At 38.5% G+C, this 20,702-nt stretch overlaps 1 protein-coding gene and 1 long non-coding RNA gene across 3 annotated transcripts in view; one reads left to right on the forward strand and one right to left on the reverse strand.

The window, feature by feature from the left end:
- Positions 1–20,702, reverse strand: part of SPPL3 (signal peptide peptidase like 3) — a 128,956-nt gene that overhangs the window by 61,399 nt on the left and 46,855 nt on the right. The gene's annotated exons all lie outside the window — the stretch shown is intronic.
- On the forward strand, positions 680–19,895 carry LOC131398257 (uncharacterized). The gene is made up of 3 exons (XR_009216846.1): positions 680–846; positions 6,141–6,248; positions 19,782–19,895. It is a non-coding gene; the product is annotated as an uncharacterized LOC131398257 (long non-coding RNA).

Genomic DNA, 20,702 nt, shown 5'->3' on the forward strand with positions numbered 1-20,702 from the left:
CAAGAAAATTATTTTAATAATTCTCTAGGGGGTAATAGCTAACATTTACTAAAGATCTGGCTTATTCTGAATAATTTCGTTATTTAATCCTCTTTACCACCCTAGGAAATAGTTAACTTTATTAGCCCTAATTTATATATAAGGAAACTAAGGAATAGAGAGGTGAAATACCTTGCTCAAGGTTACAAAGTTAGTAAGTGATAGAATCTGGATTCAAATCCAGACAGTTCTGAGTCCAGAAGCTCTAAAATACTCTGTTTACTCTGAATAGCTGCCATTTTGGATTTCCCAAGTAAAGGCTTCCATCTATTAGTGAAAATAATCAAGGACTTGAGATAAGCAGGAAGCTAGATATGAGCTGGGAGCAAGGTCACTCCACCAGGTGCAGCATCCTAATTGCCAGGCAGCAACTCTTCTGACCTGCAGGACTCCCCCCGCCCCCGCCCCCACCCCTGACCGAGAGTAGCCCCAAGCCTCCTTATACCCTCATTTGCATTGTGGTTTTGACCCCCCACCCCCACCCCCGTGGGGGATCACTGCCATGACAGTTCCGGAGAAGCCTATGTAAGGAAAAAATCTCCCCCTCCTGACGTGAAGGTGGAGACAATGCCTCAACTGACACACATTCCAAGACCCTCACCCACCCGACATTACGAAACCACCAAGAACCACAACTTCAGTGCAGTTGCTTCCTCGAGCCTGCCCGCCCCTCCCCTTGGGGGTGTACTTTCGCTTTGCTAATAATCCCTCCTCTATTAAAACTTCTGCTGTGTGTCCACTCTCAAATTCTTTTGTGTCTGTGGACCAAGAACCTGGGACCACACCACACCGAGCTCACCGGTGCCGGTAACAGACTGACTCCAGATACAATTATTTGTCATTTTCCACGAGACAAATCAAGGTCAGCCCCAGGGCCCCATTTTTTCCACAGAGATACAAAGCTATGCAGCGAGACTACAGTGACCTAGGGCTGCTCGCAGTGGAGAGGTGGGGGTAGAAATGTGAACCCCCGTTGAGGTTCAACTCTCCTGTATCTCCTACTCCGGTATGTGCTCCCATTTGGCTACTTAGTCCCTCCACCCTTCTTCACTTCTACCTGTACTGCTACATTTTCAAGTGCTAATATTTTTGTTTCAATTTGATTCTCCCAATTATCTGAATTAGATATTACTACAGAGTATGAGGAAAAGGCATACCTACACCTAGGTCCACAATAGGAAAACACCGAAAATTTGTCTTACAACTAAATTGGAAGAAATTCATTAATTTGCCTCCAAATTATTAAAGTGCAAGGTTTCCAAATAATATATTCAAAAGTAAAAGCTCATAGGGTCCTGAGAGTTTTAACATTACCTTTTATTCTATTTCCAATATATTTTTATAATGAATCTAAGACTGGGTGTGCTGAGACTGACTTTAGAGTCTGAATAACATTCTAGTAACAGCATGTTAAAAATGGCCAACATTTATCATCTCATTGTAAAAGGCAATTTATTGTGTAGCATTCATGTACTACAAATCAAGTCCCCCAACCCCCACAAAAAAGCTTTGTTGCGGTTTTCCCAATATTATATATTCATGTTTACTCTCACGTCGTATTTGAATTCCAAGTTCCCCCTAGCCCCTTCCCACCCTCATTTGGAAAGCAGCCCAACTTCTACTCCTGAGCTTGCACAGCATAACCCCTTGTAGAGAAAAATGCAGTCTTTACTTCACAACTGCCTTGATTACACTGAGGATTTAGTGTCTCAGAGGGAACAGAAATGAGAAGACAGAACTTTAATAAAATTGGTCACAGCTGGGCTAATGTCTTAAGACAAAAATAAGGGTAATAACAGGAAAACATTTGGCAAACTTCAATATCGCTCAAAAAAACCCCTCTTAAACAGTGTTTTCCAAAGCAGATTCTACAGGACAAAAGCTTCTTAGGCAATTTAATTGATTTGCATGACTAAAGGCACTAATGGACAAGTAGGTTTGGTATACGCTTAGCTAAATAAAATTAAGTAAAGAACTTCCTAAAGCTCATAACATATTTTCCCACAAAACCTGTCCTTCTTTTTTTCTTAGAGCACCCAACAGGTTTTATGTTCCATAACACACTCTTTGGGAAGCTCTGCTCTAAAAGAAGGAATCTTTTTTCCAACGAAAAGCCAGGTAAAAACCTGGTCGCTAAATCTTGGTTCAGAAACTAAATACAAATAATAACAACCACAATAATAACAGCAAATAATATTTGTTAAGCATTTATTATGTGCCAAGTATCATTATATGCTACCTTGATTTCATTATTTAATACTCATTAACATCCTACGAGATAGGTAACTTTTATTATCCCTAATTTAAAATGATGAGCAGAGAGTTGTTCAATAATTTGTTTAATGTTACAAAGCTAGTAGGTGACAGAGTCTGGATTCAAATCCAGACAGTTTGAGCTCAGAACTCTAACATACTCTGTGGTAAATACCTCCAAAAAGCCGACACTAAGCTGTCTGGAGAGGACTCTTCTGTCCTTAGCAATAGTGGCACTATTTAATACCTTGTTTTTTCCAGAGATATACACAAAGAATCAATGACTGAGGTCTTTAGCTGGAATTAATCCACTTTCACGCCTCTAAAAAGATTCAGATCAAATAACCACTGTCCAGGACTCCAGGAGTGGGGGAAAAAACCAATACAAAATATACTACCAGAAACTGAAACAAAAATGAGGAGCCCTGGGTGATTTTACTTATGAATTTTGTAATTAACATTGACAAAAAGTGAGACCCTCATAAGATAAATGTCAAAATTTAAAAGTCACACTAAGAAAAGACTATTTTTAGTTGGTAGCTATAAAGGGTGCTGGACTCCATAATTAGATATTTCTGGAACTTGTGAGAATATTTTCAAAGGAAACTTGGTTTATTAAAAGTCAAATTCTTGTTTAGAGTTTAAATTACGGTGTTTTAAAAGCTTGAGTTACATAGACTTTTCCAAACTTTTAGTTTTCCTCTACACATGGGTGCCACAAACACTCAAACAAATGTTATCTGGCCTTCCATAAATAATAAACATGACAAAAACCTATAAAAGGAGAGTAATTCTTTAAAAAGTATCCAAGCAACCAAACAAAGCCCTATCCAAAAGGCCTATGAGACCAAGAAATAAAACTGCTGTTACAATAGCAGTAACAATAACAATAGCTAATACTTTTGGGGCTCTCACTACGGTTAGACACTGTTCTGTTTACATCTAACTCATTTCATCTTCACAACATCCCTATGAGGAAGGCACTATTATTATCATCTAGAGATGAAGATACTGAAGCTCAGAGAGATGAACTAATTTGACCAAGGAGGAAGCAGAGCTAAGCATGCCAACCCACGCAGTCTGGCTCCAGATCCAGAAGTCATGCTCTAAACCATTTCACGATACTCCTCCTCAACTTTGTTTGCTTGTTCCCCCAACCTCAGCCCAGATCATTAAGACGCACTGTGGATCAAAACACACCTTCTACGAGCTAACAGTAAACAAAGCACACATGGAGGATTTTCTAGGATAGGGTATATCCAAGATATAAAAACAACTTAAAAGGACTGAAATCATACAAAATACGTTCTCCAATATAATGGAATTAAATTAGAAATCACCCACAGAAAGAAATCTGTAAAATCCCCAAATATTTGGAAATTAAACAACACACTTTTAAATAATCCATGGATCAAAATAAGAGATCAAATGGGATATTAGAAAATATCTTGAACTGAATGAAGATGAAAACACAACATATTAGAATATGTGAAATGCAGCTAAAGCAGTGTTCAGAGGGGAATCTACAGCATTAAATTATTAATTGGTAACGAAAAAAAGTTTAAAAATCAATGATCTGGGGCCGGCCCCGTGGCGTAGTGGTTAAGTGCACGCGCTCTGCTGCTGGCAACCCGGGTTCGGATCCCGGGCGCGCACCAACGCACCGCTTGTCAGGCCATGCTGTGACGGCGTCCCATATAAAGTGGAGGAAGATGGGCAAGGATGTTAACTCAGGGCTGATCTTCCTCACAAAAAAAAAAAAAAATCAATGATCTAGGCTTCCACCGAAAGAAACTAGAAAAAGAAGAGCAAATTTAACTCAAAGCAAGCAGAAGGAAGGAAATAATACAGAACAAAAATCAATGAAATGGAAAACTACAAAATTTCTTTCTATAGAAATCAACAAGCTAATCTTAAAATTTTTATGGGAGCAAAGGAATCAGAACAGCTAAAATAATTTTGGGAAAAAATGTTGAGAGGATTCATATGAACTGATTTCAAGATTTACTATATAAAACTACAGTATTCACAGTGTGATACTGGTGAAGAACATACATACTGTTCTATGGAACAGAACAGAGATTCCAGAAATCTATAAAGTTATGATCAATTGATTTTTGACACAGATGCCAAGTGGAAAGGAATAGTTTTTTCAACAAATAGTGTTGGAACAACTGGACATTCATATGCAAAACAAATAAAAACCTTATACCATACACAAAAATTAACTCAAAATGGATCATAGACTTGAATGTAAAACTCAAGTCCATAAAGCTTCTAGAAGAAAAAAGAGGAGAAAAATCTTTGTGACAATGGGTTAAGGAAAGATTTCTTAAGGCACAAAACACAAATCATAAAAGAAAAATTGGTAAACCAAACTTCACCAAAATAAAAACTTCTGCTCTTTAAGACATTGTCAAGAAAATGAAAACACAAACCACGGACTGGGAGAAAATTCTGCAAAACACGTATCATATAAAGGACTGCTAACCAGAATATATAAATGACTGTCCAACTCAGTAAGAAAGCAGACAACCCAATATAAAAAATGAGCAAAATATCTGAACAGACACTTCACCAAAGAAGAGATACAGATGGCAAATAAATACATAAAGAGATGCTCAACCATCATTAGTCACTAAGGAAAAGAAAATTGAAACTTACATTGAGATACAACTGTGTACCTATTAGAACGGTTCAAATTAAAAAACAAAAAGTGACTGTAACAAGGGCTGATGAAGAATTTGAGCTACCGGAAACTTCAAACATTGCCAGTGGGAATGCAAAATGGTACAGTCACTTTAGCCACAGTTTGGCAGTGTAATACAACATTGAACAAGTTACCATATGACCCAAGAGAAATGAAAATACATGTCCACACAAAATCCTAAACGTGAATATTTACAGCAGCTTTATCCAGAATTGCCGAAAACTGGAAACAGTCCAAATGTCCATCAACTAGTGAATGGATAAAGAAATTGTGGTACCTGTATACAGTGTAGTACTACTCAGCAATAAAAAGATACAAACTACAGATAGACGCAATGTGGCTGAATCTCAAATGCAATATGCTAAGTGAAAGAAGCCAGACTCAAAAGACTACAAATACAATCTCATTTATACGACATTCTAGGAGAGGTAAAACCAAAGGGAGAGAAAAGAGACCTGTTTTCAGAGGCTGGGAGTGGGAGTAAGAGACTGATTACAAAAAGGGGTGAAGGAACTTTCTGGGGCAATGGAAACGCTCTATTTCTTGATTATGCTGGTCGGTACAAGACTGTGTGTGTTGTCAAAATTCACCGAACTCTACACACCTAAAAAGAGTGAATTTACTGTTTGTAAATTATACCTTAAGAAATCTGACTTTTAAAAAAAGTGAGGAAAAAGGGATGACTGGCTGATGTATTGAGAACAGATTATAGTGGGGTAAGGCATAAACAGAGAAAACAGGCTACTGTAGTAATCCAGGCAAAAGACAATAGATGGTGGCTGGCACTGGGGTGAAAGTCATGGCAGTCGTGAGAAGTGATCTGATTCTAGCTATATTTTGAAGATAAAGTCTACAGGATTTTCTGATAGACTGAATATGGAGTATGAGAGAAAGAGGAGCCAAGGATGACTACCGTGGTTTTGGCTCGAGCAGCTGGAAAGATGGAGCCACCATGAACTGAGAAGGGAAGGCAACAGGTGGAACAAGTGTGTGCGCAAGTGTGTGTGTGCTGGGGATAGGGGGTGATCAGGAATTCAGTTCTAATCTCCAGTCTGCTATGAAATGGAGATAACGCCATTACTTATCTCATAGTTTGTTTTGTTTTGTTTGTAAACATCACTGTATTCTTTCTTTTCAGCTGGAAGTCCTACCTGGTAGACTTTGTTGTGACCCTTTGCTGGAAGCCCAGCCATCATACAGTTCTGCTCATTGTAGCTTGATGGGTCTACTAGCTCACACCCCCAAGGTCAGTACACTCCTCTTTTACAAAAGGAAAAAATGTGTCCACTGTCTATGGCTCCTTTAATCGGGTCCCACTCACACCTCTCTAGAAGAAATTCCTTCATGTTACTATTTCTATATTTCACTCGTTATGTCCACTGTTTACGACATTCTTTATGTGAGGAGAGGTCAGATACTTTGGGAATTCATGTCTCAGCCACCTGTATCTCTAATACAGCTTTCCCTTCCGATTATGGAGTTTATCATTTCCACTAATAAGCATGTGCTTAATACACAAAAACAAAACAAAAACTGCTTTTCATTCCTCCCATTTCTTCAAGCAGTCAGTTTCTCTGAAGTTTTGTAGCTCCTAATCCCTTTTGCAGAGGCACTCTGTTCTCTCCTTTACTTTGACTATCATTTTAACCTGCCAGATGGGTAGAAGGAATCTGATAACAAAACAAACGAAAGCTACTATGGATTCCCACTGAAAGCTTTTTTCTCTGAAGGGAGAGCCAGTCCTGTTTCCTACTGCAGCACTGTCACCTAGAAACCAAAATTCTCTGCTGACATAACATTTCAGGGCTAATCTAATTCCTAGGAAACTACTCGGCACAGTTCAAAACATAAAAACCAGCAGCAGCATTTGCCTTTCTACCACCATCAATCTGAAATCTCAAATTGTAAATTCCTAATAATAATTATAGCTGATTAGTTTTACTGATCATTTAATATGCGTGGGGTGCTGTCCTAAGTGCTTTAAATAAATTAGCCTATTTAATACTCAAAATAACCCTGTGACAAAGTTATCACCATTATTCCTATTTTATACACGTAAAGCTAGTATTTAAGATAACATTCATAAAAACAGGAGATATTATGTCAACCTTAGAAATAAGCAAGCACCAAGTACCTAAAATTTGGTACTAAAATCTGGTCTCAATGACCAAAATTTAGGCAGTATACTAAGGAGTATGACATTTAATTAATCCCCAAAGGATTATGAGAGATTGGTTTTTGCCTTATACTATTATTTTCTGGCTCTAACATTTAAAAAAAAAAATACAAGTGTGCCCCCTCAAAGAAAACAGGTTATTTGAAAATGTCACATTCATGGAAATAAAAATGAAAATTATTTTACTTGGAAATCCTCACAATCAAGGAGGGAACTTGAGGTTGCCCTCATAGCAGTTCCGAGTTCACTATACTATACAGGCAGCTTGTTTCCACACTGTAGTTTAATATCAGAGATCTGAACTGCATAGGAAGACTCTTTAAGATCAGTGTATTAGACAGATGTTTTACTGAGCCCTTCCAAAGCATAAGAGACTACTTTAGACACTACATCAGCACTAGGGGCATATGGTGATAACTCACGGCTCCTAAACTCAAGATAACAATCTAAGTGAGGAGACAAAATGCACATAAATAACTCAGAATGAACAAGAAAGAGATCTAAATGTCAAAAAAAGGAACAGACAGCTACAGGAGAGGAGGAAGAGACTTCTTCCAATCACAGAGGTCAAATTGGCCTCTTCTGAGGAGGTGATATTTGAATTGTTCTCAAAGGATAAGCAGGATCTGAATACGTGGAATCCAGCAGGGAGACCATTCAGAAGCAAAGGGTACAACAGGAACGATGGCATAATGACAGGGAAGTATGGGGTGTGTTAAGTACTTGGAGCTTACTTGGAGCATGGGGACCAGAAAGGAAACAGAGGAAAACAAAGCTAGCCAGATAGGTTAGGCTGGGCGGTGACAGGCCTTAAAAAAGGGAGAGAGAGACCAGGAGAGAGCCTAGACGGAAAGCTACTGTAATACTCTAGGGAAAATACCTGAATCAAGGCTGATACCAGAAACATTTTAAGAGGCAGAACAGCAGCGTTTGGCAGCTGACTTGGTATAGTGGAGCAAGAGAAAAATAGGAATGAAGCTGAGTAAATGAGAGGATGGTTATTACAGTAATAAAAATATGGAGCAGAGGAGGAGAAACCGATGCATGTGAGCAGGGACACGGAAAGGAGAGTTTGTGTTTTTTTAATATGTTGAGCTTCAAATCATAGAGGAATACTTACCTAGTGAGATCCACTTTCATTTTATGTAACTAAGGTGGGCTGCAAATGTGGGGCCAGAGCTCAGAATTGAGAGTTCATCTTAACACATACATATGGAAAGCGACTGTAAATTTGCATAGCACTGATCTGTGAAGACTCAATAAACATGTGTCAAAGATTAGACACTTTCACATACATTCTCTTTTAATGTGAATGAGATAAACAGTATTTATCTCACAAGATTACTTATCATCATTTCCTGAAATTATAGTATTTGGCCTATAAATTCTTCTTAGCTAATAAGTTCTCAGAACTAGTTTTATGTTAACCACAGTCTGGAATGCAGTAACAAAGGAAATCTCACCAAAGATGGAGTTTTAAAAGTCTTCAGTTCATAACAGGCAGCCAAGCTAGTAAGAGAATCTTTCAGTTCATTTTTATTCTTCGTAGCTCCCTGATCTCTTCAGCACAATTATGTATGCCAACCAGTTTCAAGCCAACTGTGCCATGGTTAACAAGAGGGCAATGGAGTGGTGAGAGAGGCTCAATGGTCCACGAAGTCTGCTCAGCTGTCTCCAACAGGGGTCGGGAGGGGGCGCTGTACATGGGGGTGGTCGGCGGGGATTTTGCCCTCTGAAGTACCCTTTGAGAGACTGCCAAGACGACAGATGGGCCACGAACAACTTCCATGTGAACACCTACTTTCAAGAGGTGGGAGGCAAAAGAGGACCATGGATTGTTGCCAAAGTAGAAGTTAGAAATGTCTACTAAAACAAAGAAAGACATTTCTTCCCCACTGTCTAGGTGATAATTTCTTTTTGCAATTTTAAATTCATTCTCCTTTTCTATCAGTGAACAGGGATCAGCTGTGTTATTCTTACCTCTTGTATGAAAAGCACTAAATGAAGGTCTTGAACTATTCTGGTTTAACCAAAGATAAAAACCACCTTTTGTGTTTCCCTTTCTGTAATTCTGTGTTTCATTAATGAATAATAAAACAAGTGTTCACAACTGTGTACAGGCAGTGGGTAAAACGTGCCAAAAATATACAGTAATAAATCTTTCCCATCATCACATGGAATATGATACATCTTATAAAATAAGTATAAGCCTCTAACTAATAATTGAAACATACATTTCAGAATAACAATACTTGAGAGATGGAAGAGCTCCAGTCTACATTTATTTTACAGGGGTGAAAAACGAGGTTCAGGCAGCTTGCCTTGTTCCCTGTAACATTCTCTCCTTGTTTTACACTTCGATGTTATCACCTTGCTATTATATATCAGCTATCTGTGTATATCTTGTTTGCCCTGTTAGACCACAATCTCCTGGAAAACAGGGACCCTGTTCTTTCTTTTAATGATGTCTAACAAATTGCCCCACACATACAGAGTGCATAGTAAACGTCTGAAATCAGTTATCACTCAGAAAGGAAGACAGGAAGGAAACTCTCAGCCAAATAACATATTGTTCTAAAACTCAGTGAAAAAGTCATTTCTATATTTGAAACCACAACTATACATTTTTGTGTGTGTGTGTGAGGAAGATCAGCCCTGAGCTAACATCTGTGCTAATCCTCCATCTGCTGAGGAAGACTGGCTCTGAGCTAACATCTATTGCCAGGCCTCCTCCTTTTTTTACCCCCAAAGTCCCAGGAGACAGTTGTATGTCACAGCTGCACATCCTTCTAGTTGCTGTATGTGGGACGCGGCCTCAGCATGGCCGGAGAAGCGGTGCGTCGGCGCGCGCCTGGGATCCGAACCCGGGCTGCCAGTAGTGGAGCACATGCACTTAACCGCTAAGCCACGGGGCCGGCCCCCACAACTATACTTAAACCATCCTCATGATTTACTAAAGGTTCTTTAAGCACGCAGCTGTCACTGAACAATAGCTCTTTAGTTCTCTCTCATTCCAGAAATTCTATGAAAGCTTATTCCTTACAGTGTAATAGATGATCAATAATTCTTCCAACAAAGTCCAGGACCTAACCTTTGACCCACCCTACTGCCACTCTCACAACAAAATGAAGCAAACGTAACATCTCGTAGTCAAAAAAATCTTAAGAGAAAATGCTGTTCTGCTTTCAAATTCTTGGCTGAAATGAGTGTCTCTTTCCTTCTACAACCTTATTCCCTCATTAAAAATCTTTTTTATGAAGTTAAAAATATCTTGAAAAACAATATCCTACCTAAAAAGCTTAATGAAAAGAGCTTAATGAAACTCTGTACAGTCTCTCAAAGTTAGCATTATAGAAATCTGGAACTATGTATACAAGCCCCTGCTATTTTAAGATCACAAGAAAACAGCTAGCCTGGGAAAACAAAAGAGAGGTGAACCATTCCTAACATCTTAACAGCCACTTCAAGCAACCACTTGTTCTGCAAATACCACAGGCCCCTTGGGAATCCTTAGATTTGGTGGATAACTTCAACTCTGGCAACTTGCCTTGCAAAGGAACTGTTCTATTCGAAACAGGCATTAACAGCAGAAAACTACGTAATCTTATCATATTCTTTCTACTTTTTATGGAATTCAAACTAATTTACATTTCAAAATGAAGTAGGGTAATAAATACAACCAATCCAAGCACACACTCGAGCCATCATTCCCATAACCCAACTATCTTGTTTGGAGCATGCACACTGTCTGCAAAGCTGGCCACCAACAATGTTGTCCCATCCCTACACACCCCTGCTGCTCCTCCCATCAAGAGGCAGAGTCTATTTCTCTTCCCCTCGAATCTGGGCTACTCTTGTGATTGCTGCAACCAACAGATTGCTACAGAAGTGAGGCTGTGCCAGGTCTGGACCTAGGTCTAAAGAGACCTGGCAGTTTCCATTTTTGCTTTCTTGGAGCCCTGAGCTGGCATGTAGCAGGCTCTACTGCTAGAAATGAGAAGGCACGTGGAGAGAGAGCCCCTGTAAAAGAGACCACATGAGAGAGGCCATGGGAAACAAGCACTCCGATACCTAACTGAAAGCCAGCACACCAAGGCTCCAAGCGTGTAATTAAGATCATCTCGTGATTTCCAGTCCAGACAGAGTCCAGCAGATAACATGTGGAGCAAAGACAAATCATGCCAACTGAGCCCTGCCTCAACTGCAGATCCGCAGAAATCATGAGCAAATACGGTATTTCTGAAAGGATCAAATTTAGAAATGGCAAACAGTGGTTGCCAGAGGTTAGGGAAGGGAGTGAGGACGGCAGGGCAGCACCAAGAGGGAGGTGGGCATGGGGCATGCTTACGAAAGGACAATATGAGGGGTACTGCTAGCTGTTAGTCCTGTTTGCTACCTTGACTATGATGGTAAATATACAAATATACACAGGTGACAAAACTGCACAGACCTTAAAACACACACACACGAGTGCAAATTAAAACTGGTGAAATCTGAGTAAGATCAGTGGATTGTATCAATGCCAATATCCTGGCTGTGATATGACACTATAGTTTTGCAAAATTTACCATAGGGAGAAACTGGACAAAGGGTAAATGAGCTCTCTCTATATTATTATTATTTTGGTGAGGAAGATTAGCACTGAGCTAACATCTGTTGCCAATCCTCCTCTTTTTGCTAAGGAAGATTGGCCCTGGGCTAAAATCCGTGCCCATCCTCCTCTACTTTATATGTGGGATGCCTGCCACAGCATGGCTTCACAGGTGTTGCGTAGGTCCACGCCCAGCATCCAAACCGACAAACCCCGGCTGCTGAAGTAGAGGGTGCGAACTTAACCACTACGCCCAAGATCTCTCTGTATTATTTTTTTACGACTGAACGTGAATCTACAATGTCAATCAAAAATGCTTACTTTAAGCTACTAGGTTTTGAAGTAGGCTGTTATAAAGCAATAGATAACCGATACTGAGTAGTAACACCTAATTTATTAGCTAGATAACTGATACGGAGTAGTAATACCTAACTTGTTAGCTCAGCTTTCTAAGAAAAGACTAACTGGGTATATGACTGATGTTAACAGGTGCTATTACTATTAGCATAGTGTATTATTTTTGCCTAATTTATTTACATTTAACCAAACAGTTCCCAATTACAGACAATAATTATCCCTTCAACTGGCTAGTTAGAGAGAAATAGGAGGAGACAAAAGCCAGACATGAAAAAGGTTAATACTGTCAAACACACTTTCCCCACATTTCAACATCTCTGAAATTGGAGTGTATTTTACAATTGGCAGCAATTTTTTTCTTAGTGGTACAAAAATAATGGTCCATTTTAAATCAACAGTCTTAGATTTGCTGAAATATATTAAAATCTGAGCTCTTTTTAAAAAGTCCAAATATGTATTTAGCTGCATTTCAAAATACAAGAAATTTTTGTTTTCTGTAGTTCTTTCCTGTATAAGCCACCATTATCTCGAGTTTTTCTTATTACATATAGTTAAACCTACTTCTAACTAATAAATATGGCCTACAACAGTATTGTCTAAAATGTACCCCATGGAATCTTAGTTTTTCAAAATACTCTTTTCTTGCGGAAAAGAGTCCCACAGTTAAATTAGTAGGGAAAACACTGTCCTATCCATTAAAACCTAGATTCCTGAAAGTCTACAAAATCACTTCTCTACCAGCATTGGAAACTCAAAAAGACAAAACAAACTTACAATTCTTTCTAGGGGAACTGCATACAATGTTCCTGAAATGTTCCTCAGATGACCTAGAAGTTTCTAAATGTAATTTTAAATGCCCCACCTTTTTGCTAATTCTGTATTCTAGCTGTTATGAAATCCTTTTAACAGCTATTATATAAACTAATTATTAGTTCCATAAATTTTAGAGAAAGAATGGGAATAAGAGTTGGTTAATAATTTAAGACTGACCATGAGCAAGGATTTCAGCCCTTTTTACAACTTACACAACAGGCTAGTGTTAAAAATCACTAAGCAATTTAGCAAATGTCTTCAGACACTAGGATGAGTTGAACACAGTTTCACCTTAGTTGTTTTCTCAGAGGTAGCAGTAAACAAAACATCATTAATTTAGTTTGAACATTATTAGTGATTTTAATCAGATTATTAAAACATACCCAATTATACTCTCACACAATCCTAATTTACTCACTCTAAGAAGAAATCTGCTTTTATCAACACATAGTTTTATGCACCGTTATTCCTAAGGTAATACCTACAGCTAAGTAGATTATCATTCCCAGTTCTTCACACCATGCTTTATTAGAACTATACACCCCATAAGGAGGGAGGGGGGGAAAAAAAGAATTATACATCCATGTTCACTGCTGTATGACTTCGTAATGCCTCCCATTGTGGGAGCTGTGTGTTTCCTGGCTCCACTGATATCGGGCTTGGCCATATAATTTACTTTTGCTAATAAAACTGGGAGGAAGTATCAGTGCACCAGTTCCCAGGTGAAGTCTTAAGAGACACTGCATGTTTCTACTCACCCTTCTCATGCTTCTGTGATCCTATGTGAGAAGAACATGTAGCCACTGCCTCTCAGCCTAGGCGCCAGAATAAAAATGTATGAAATAGATCTGAATCTGGCCAAAAGTTTAAAGCCCAGCCGGGCCTAGATGAGCAAAGCCTAGATCAGCGCAACTGCACCAACCAGAATACCCATGAGAACAAATGTAAATGTTGTTGGTTGTAATTCACTGAGGTTTTGAGGTTGTTATGCAGCAGCAGCAAAACAAAAAAACAAAACAAAAATAGCTATATAAGGAAAGTTATTAAACTGGATAAAATCCACATGATATGTAGAAACACACTTAATGCTTATCTGCATTCTTCTCTTTGATGCCCAGAGGAGGATGTTTAGGCTATCCTATTTACTCTTTTGTCCTTTTACTTATTCGAATTAGCTGGAAAAATCATATAGAGACGCTGCTTCAGACAAAAAACTCAAGTTGTACTGGTCACTAGAAATTCAACCCTTGTATCAAGTGAGACTACTATCGAGCAAAAACAAAACATTCTTCACTGTGACAGTTGTTTCTTTAGTATTAAAACTCAGACACAGCAATTATGAATATAACTCTAACTTATCACTTAAAACAAAGGAACCATTTTTGTTTAACAAAGCTATAAAATACCAAAACAAACACTTTCTTTAATAAAATAAAATAAAATACAATCAAAAGGCACAGACAAAGGATCTGCAGGAAAGGCTGGAAAAAGAAAAGGGTTGGTCTCTTGAGGAAAGATGGGCTTTCTGAATTCAATAGGTTATCAGACGCAGGCTCAAGTGCAGTGAATATGTATTTATTTTTTCCTTATCAGCTCTACAGAGAGGTGTGACTCTGCAGTAGCCTCTTGTTGGATATCTCTCCAGCATACACTCTTCTTTCCTTTCCTAAAAAAACCCTGACTTGGATTCTACCTATTCCCAGCTCTAGCTCATCCCAAATCCTGACCAAATATGAGCACACAACCCACGGCAGATCAATCAGGGCTAATAAGATTTGATCAGGACTTCTGTTTAAGCCATGAGGAAACTCTGTTTTAGAGTCCAGGAACAAGTCTTACCTGAAGTCAGTGTTACCTGGACTTTTCAGTTACTGTACTAGAAAAGCCTCATTATTGCCTAAGCCACTGGGCTTTCAGTTCTATTATCTGCATCCAAACATTCAACTCATACAATTTTTAGAGTAATCAAGGAGCAAATGTGAAATCAGAATTAGAGGTATTACCAATGTACATAGCCATCATTCCAAGACAGTGGGAAGACTCAAAAAACCCAATGAGACTCACTCAACTCATCTTAAATGTAAGAGTCTTTCTCTGGCATTTGGAAAATAGCATAATAATATCCCTAGCTCTGTGGCTAAATTATTTTTTCAGTATGTAGATAACATCTGACACATTCCATTCACTGGACTCGTCAACAACTATATTATTTAAGAACAATAAGATAGACTGTAAAATGGAGCGATTCTATTCCTAGGTATATACTCAAGAGAATTGAAAAAACATGTTTACACACACACGACATACACACAGATGTTCATAGCAGTATTATTCATAATAACTCAAAAGTGGAAATAAATCAACGCCCACCACTAAGGAATGGATAAACAAACTGTGGTATATCCATGTAATGGACTATTTTGAGCCATAAAAAGGAATGAAGTACTATGCCTGCTATAACATAGATGAACCTTGAAAATATTATGCTAAGTGAAAGAAGTCAGACACATAAGGCCACACACTGTATGATTCAATTTATATGACATGTCAGAAGAGGCAAATCAATCGAGACAGAAAAAAGAGTAGTGGTTGCTTAGGGCTGGGGTGGGGGTTGACGGATAAGGGAATACAGAGTGACTGCTAGTACATACTGGTTTCTTTTGGGGGCAATGAAAATTAGATAGTGATGACGGTTGCACAACTAAAAACCATGGAATTGTATACTATGAAAGGATGAATTTTATGGTATGGAAATTATATCTCAATAAAGCTGTTATTTAAAAAAACAACAAAAGCTTTGAACTCTTCAAATTTTTATTATTCACTGGTTTTCTTTGCTATGTACTTTTAAGTGAAAAGAATAGATTACTTATATGCAAAACATCTGGGTTGTCTCCTCCTCCCAACTCAGCTTTTCATTATTATAGACTCCTGAAACCTTCATGTTGTAAAAGGATAAGAAATAAAGGGCCAAGTTACATATTTTCCTTAGAAGAGAGAAAAGAGAGACTACCTCAGTTTGTTCATTCACGTGAATTAGGCTAAATTACTTGACTGTGTAAGTCAAAAGTTCTGGAATATGAAACAAAATGTGTTAATTGGGCAAGTCCCAGTCTGTGCTTTATACAATTAGCCCAATGTTACAAAAACAAGTATCCCTTGTTATCCAAATCTATTCAGTTTCTGAGTTTGGAAGTGCAAGGTCAGTCACAGAGTGATAATTCAATTTTCCTTTGCTCAGAGCATCTCAGTATCTGGCTACCTAGCAATATAACTTCTTTCTTCAAAGCAAAATAAGCATCAACATAATACATCTTTCCGCTTTTACTACTGAATCACAGAACTACTGACTTGCACATTTAAATGTGCCCAGTGCTATTAGGCATTTAGGGGAAACGTATGACAATAACTATTATGTCCTAATAAGCTTCTATCATGCCCCAGTACTATCTTACTATCTGGAGTAGTAAATCTAAGGATCTGCAGGCTGAATTAATTTTGATCACCAACAAAGACTGTCTGCATCTCTTCTGCTGGACTCTCACAGTACAGACAGAAAATAAAGCACAGCTACAAACTGTGATGGCAAAAAGAAAAGAAGAACTCAATTTTTGAAATGATGGGTCAGAAGCGCATACAGGAAATTGATACGTTTTGGGTAGAGTAAGAAGAGAGAAAATAGTCATAAAAGTCCCCTGATGGTCTACTTGATTGATAAAAGTAATAATGCCAACAGGCACCACAAAGTTGAAGACCTCTGCAAACAAATACCCGAAACTCTTGTTCCTCAACCTAAGACAGTCGCAGAATATTATACTCTATACCAAAAAGCTACGGGGGGCAGGAGGGAGACCTTACCCATTTATAAAATGTTCCTAAACAAATTATTATTCAAAAATAGTGGAAAGGGAAAAATACAGCATTGAAGACAGAGCTCTAGCAAACATTCAGTTAATGGAAAAAACACCAAGAAGATATTTTTTAAAATGTAGACTAAAAGGACCTGCTGATCAGTGATTTGGAAGCTGCAGGAGGCAATACACACACACAGACAAAACTTCAACTATGTTTTGCACTATTTATAGCTTGAAATATATTAAATTACAGCCTCAGACTGGTAGAGTGAGTTCCTTAGCACATCCCCGGGAGTGCAGCTACATGGAGGATCTCTGTGCCTATGCTCCATTCAACAGCATTCACACAGTGATGGATCACAGTTCTACTCATACATGCCTGGGCCCACAGGTGGGAGATATACATACATAAATTACATAGTGACATTTCTGTAAATTTGTATTAGGAACAAAGTATATGTTTGCTATCACTGTTCTCTCTCAGAAAACATAATTATCTGTTATATATCTATTCTTGATATAATCTTTTGTGATTTAAGAGTTGTCTATAATCAGTCTCCTTCCTTACTTCTATTCTCTCCTTGACCCACTCATATCTACTCCACTGAGAATGCTCTTGTCAAGATCATTAGTGACTATCAAAGCCAATGTTCCTGTTGCTCTTATTTAATTTGACCTCTCAGTAGCATTTGTCAGTTTCTATCCCTCCTTGAAATTTGCCACTTTTGGTTTCTCTGATGCCACAATCCACTGGTTTCCTCCCATCTCACTGGTTGTTTCTCCTCAGTCACCTTTGCTGGGTCTTTCTCCAGGAGTTCCCAGGGTACTAGGTCTCCTCCTCTTCTCAATCTACACAATTTCCTTAATGGTCTTATCAAGATCAATGGTTTTAAATACTTGCTTTCTACTGCTTAATGCTAAATTTACACCTCTCTTGGCCTGGCCTCTCCCTGGAACTCCAGAGTCATATATCCAATTGCTAATTTGAGATCTCCAGTTGGCTATCTAATAATAGGTACTTAAACTTAAAATGCACAAAACAGAAACTCAATTTTTCTCAAAAAGCTGCTCTTCCCCCAGTTTTTACCCTATCAGTAAAGGCACCAGCCATTCTGGTGTTCAAGTCAAAATCTACCACATAAGTACATCAACCCTATCTCCAAAACATATCCTAAATCCTTCCACTTCTATCTCCATTATAAGCATCCTAACTCAGGCCGCCACCATCTCTATCTGAACTACTGCAATAGTCCCCTAATTGCCTTACTTCTATTCTCCTTCCCCCAACACACACATAACCAATTCTTTACTCCTAAACAGCATTGCCCTGCCTCTATTTAAAATCTTCCAATGGCATCCAACTATACTGATAAAATCCAAGCTCCTGTCTACCTATCTGACCTCAGTCTTAGCCTTATTCCCTGAATCACCCCCTCTCCAGCGCCTCCCACCCCATGCCATACCAACAGAAATACTATGATTCAGCCTCACTGGCCACCTTTCTGTTTCTGAATACTCAACTCATTTCCACTTTAGAACTACTCCCTCTGCTTAGAATATGCTTCCTTTGATCTTCACATGGCAGGTTCTTGTTCTTCAGACACCAGCTTAACATGCCACCTTCTCAGACAGGAATTTCCTGCCTAGTTAATTTCAGAGTCATCCCAATTACTATATCAGTCTATATTAATTCCTTGCTTAGAATTTATTATTGGTATTTTCCTTATTTGTTTATTGCTCCCCACGAGAAGGTAAGCTCCATGAGAGCAGGGGCCTTGATGCCTTGTTCACTGCTGGATCCCCAGCACCCAGAACAGAGCCTGGACCTAACCAGAGCTCAATAAACATTTCGAGTAAGTGAATAACTGAAAAGTAGGGACACTCTAAGGAAACCGATAAAATAATTTTCTAATTTCATAAATTCATTTCAAATGCATGCACAGGATGGCACATTTGTTTAGAATGTCACAATTTTGTCAAAGATATATGTTGAGCTCTTCAAATAGACTTTTAATTCTATTAAAAGCAATGGAATTTCACTGTTTTAAATTGATGAAATAACCTACAGTCTCTGTGTACAGCTGCTATTTCAATTTAAAATAGTTGTCTTGGAATTCTAACACCTGAACATGTTTTATCCTATAAAGGCTTTGGAGAATAAAATAGTGAACCAGGGATGTTTTGCTTATTTACTGCATGTTACTTAAGACTAGAAACAGAAACAAGTCTTAAAATTGGAGTTTTTAAAACTTGCAACAAATTAGGTAAAATGTCTTAAGAATATAATGAAGTTTTCATTAAAAATTACTATTTTTTTCTAAATAAAAAAACGGCCTGGAGAAAGCTGGCAAAACGGAATGAAAGTAGAAGAGTTTTCAACATTTAGTTGAACCATTTATAAAGTTTCTAAACCAGTTCCACAGAAGCTCTTGCAACAGATTCCATATTTTTGTTTGCCAGATAAAGGGCAGGAATAGAAAACCCAAGAGAATTAATTCATGGGAGTGTTAAATGCAAAGGCTTCTTTCAGGCCCTCATCTGGGTATTTATATTGTGACAGTAAACTCTGTGGTTAAGCTTGTGCAGTAATTAAGTAGTGTGTTTATAACCTAAATCTCAATAGACTTTTCTAAGATTTCCCCTCAGGCTCAGGAAGAAGTGAAATAGGATTTTGACTTATAAACACAAATAAATGAAGTTTTATGTAACTGAATACCTGTACCAATAGCCTCCAGTTTCACTATGCACAGAACCAAACATAAGGAAAAGGGAGAAAAGGAGATTCAAACAAATAAAATACACAAGAAAAGAAGATATAACATCGATTTCAACACTAACTAGAGAGAAAGAAAAAAAACTAATTTAGTTAGTCTCTGGGGAGGCTGGAAATATGGATTAGGTTTTTGGGTTTTTCTTTTTCTTTTTTTTTTTGGTGAGGAAGATTAGCCCTGAGCTAACATCTGTGCCCATCTTCCTCTACTTTATAAGGGACACCGCCACAGCACGGCTTGATAAGCGGTGCGTCGGTCCACGCCTGGGATCCGAACCCGTGAGCCTCTGGCCACCGAAGCAGAGTGTGAGAACTTTACTGCTACACCACCAGGCCGGCCTGAGGTTAGGTTTATTTTTAAGGTATTTAGTCATTTGAACTGCCTTTTAATCTAATAAAAAAGTAGTGCCAATATTCATAATTAATGCTGCATAGCAGAGCACTGGTCTTCCTGTTCTCTTGTACCTACATACCATAACCACCCTGAGTGTGTACTCTTGCTTTTAAAATGCCACAGTGAATAGGAACTGTGTTCATCTTAACTGCTGAGATAAAGGGGATAATCTCTGGTTTGGGCAGAGAGTGATTTTTATAAGAAGTTGAATGTCTGGTGACAGAAAAGGAGAAGAAAGGCATTATGCAAACCAAACCAGTCTTGTTCTTGTTCATCGACACTGGAGTGGGATGAGGTGGTGCATGTGTACAAGAGCAGATTCTGACCCAGACTACTGAGCATCTCCTAACAAATGGTGCAGCCAGAAGCTATTAAAGGGAAAGAACATTACTAGCACTGCCTTGACAGAATCTCAAGGCTGCTCTAGTTGGTGCTGTAAGCAACGTTGTACTTGCAGTGTCTAACCTCATCTTCTCCAATGGCCACTTTCAAATATACCAGGATCAGGATACATAAACCTAAGGAAACAGTCTGAGAAAACAGGCCAAACCACAGCCACTGGACCCTAGAGCGGGCTGAGGACTACAGGGAGGCATATGAGTCTAGAATTATTCTCATACTTACAGAACTAAGACCTCAAATTAAAGTCCTTCAACATGGGAGAGGGAGACCAGAGAGGTGGGGGGGAAATGAGCACTATTTCTTGTCCAGTCTCAATGACTGAGAATAGTGGTACCATTAAGAG

Source organism: Diceros bicornis, chromosome 35 (genome assembly GCF_020826845.1).
Source record: "Diceros bicornis minor isolate mBicDic1 chromosome 35, mDicBic1.mat.cur, whole genome shotgun sequence".
Lineage (NCBI taxonomy): Eukaryota > Metazoa > Chordata > Mammalia > Perissodactyla > Rhinocerotidae > Diceros > Diceros bicornis.